At 30.8% G+C, this 1,508-nt stretch overlaps 1 long non-coding RNA gene across 1 annotated transcript in view; it reads left to right on the forward strand.

The window, feature by feature from the left end:
• LOC117170370 overlaps nt 1-1,508 on the forward strand; it is a 19,157-nt gene that overhangs the window by 10,390 nt on the left and 7,259 nt on the right. The gene's annotated exons all lie outside the window — the stretch shown is intronic.

Consider the following 1,508-nt stretch of genomic DNA (forward strand, 5'->3'; position numbering starts at 1 on the left):
ATGAATATGTGTGCATACTTATTCTTTCGAGTCGCGACGCCTACCATAAAATTTGTTGTTAGTGGTTCTGTTTTTGTCAAAAATTATATTACTTGTCTCAAAACTGAATCATTTTCTTCAAAATTCGACAATTCTGTCAACATTCATCCTTTTCGTTTAAAAAATTCTTTTTTGTTCGGTGGAAAATTAATTCTTTGAATTGGTGGGTCCAAATCACTGTTTGAAAATTGATCTGTGTTAGTTGGTTGACGTTTTGTTCTCAAGTGAAAATCTATATATATTGTTGAAAATTCAACTGTTTTATCGAAAATACCTGTTTTTGGCTGTGACTCGGATTTGAATATTTCTTCAAAATTGGTCTTTTTGGTTTTTTTCTATCCTTATTCTGGATTTACATTTTATATTTCTTCAATTTTGCACATTTGGAATTGAAATTTTCTTGAGTTTCAATATACATATCTGTGTATTTATGTGTTTTCGGAGAACCTTAAACAGGACGATTTTAACGACTCTCGGATATGACGTAGTCGTAAGTCGACCCCTACATTATCTTGCATTTTCCATAACAGTTTCGTGGCAACTATGAAAGAGAGCGGTCTTTTATATACTCCGTTTGGGAAAAAGCAAAATAGACAATTTTCAATTTGGTATAAATGCACTTCTTTAAAATTATGCTTCGATATGCAGTTACTAGGAAATCCGGAATCGTACTTAGAGATAAGTAATTCATAGCAATTCATTACAATTTCACGATAAAAGAAAGAAAATAAAGGAATTTTAAACCTACAAACTAAAAATAACGCCGAGATTTTGAACCAGGGGGGGGGGTATCTCGCTTTTTATTGTAAATTCAAAGATGTAGGCCTAAAACAAACACACAAGAAAAGATATATATATGTATATATATATATTGATGTGTGTGTATGAATATGTGTGCATACCTTTTTTCTCTAGTCGCGACGCCTACCATAAAATTTGTTGTTAATGGTTCTTTTTTTGTCAAAATTTATATCACTTGTCTCAAAACTGAATCATTTTCTTCAAAATTCAACAATTCTGTCAACATTCATCCTTTTCGTTTAAAAATTCTTTTTTGTTCGGTGGAAAATCAATTCTTTTAAATGGGGGGTACAAATATCTGGTTGAAAATTGATCTGTTTTAGTTGGTTGACATTTTCTTCTCAAGTGAAAATCTATGTATATTGTTGAAAATTCAACTGTTTTATCGAAAATACCTGTTTTTGGCTGTGAGGCAGATATGAATATTTCTTCAAAATTTGTCTTTTTGGTTTTTTTCTATTCTTTTTCTGGATTTACATTTTATATTTCTTCAATTTTGCACATTTGTAATTGAAATTTTCTTGACTTTCAATATATATATACTAGGCAGTCTGATAAGTACCTGCAAATTCTAAGAGATGGCATTAGTATTCACTAATGTGAACCATTTTCGTCGAGGTTGATCCTTCAAATGACGCCTGTCAAAACTTCAGCCATTTATGTTTACG

Source organism: Belonocnema kinseyi, chromosome 3 (assembly GCF_010883055.1).
Source record: "Belonocnema kinseyi isolate 2016_QV_RU_SX_M_011 chromosome 3, B_treatae_v1, whole genome shotgun sequence".
Classification (NCBI taxonomy): domain Eukaryota; kingdom Metazoa; phylum Arthropoda; class Insecta; order Hymenoptera; family Cynipidae; genus Belonocnema; species Belonocnema kinseyi.